We start from the raw sequence: 325 nt of genomic DNA, 5'->3' as shown, positions 1-325 counted from the left end.
TTTGAGAGCACACTAACTTAGTGTAGTGCTATAGTCATTGTGTGGTTAGAATCTATAGACACAAGAATTGTGGTAGGTGGCTTGCATTTTTAGTAGGCTAGCACAACACTTGCTTCGTCTATAATTGTCTAACCGGTTTGCTAAGTGTTGTTGTAGAAATTTTTAATAGGCTATTCACCCTCCTCTAGCCATTAGGACCTTTCAATGGGGACCTCTTTTGGTGAAGTTTCTTCGGGCGAGCCTTGTTGGTGGGGAAGCCATGCAGGACTGCGTCAATGGGGGGTTTCGCCCTTGCAGCCACTTAGATCGGCCAATTCATGAAGCT

The sequence above is a fragment of the Miscanthus floridulus genome, chromosome 1, assembly GCF_019320115.1.
Source record: "Miscanthus floridulus cultivar M001 chromosome 1, ASM1932011v1, whole genome shotgun sequence".
NCBI classification, from domain to species: Eukaryota; Viridiplantae; Streptophyta; class Magnoliopsida; order Poales; family Poaceae; genus Miscanthus; species Miscanthus floridulus.
The sequence above is the reverse complement of the archived record's forward strand: the minus strand, read 5'-3'. Positions refer to the sequence as shown.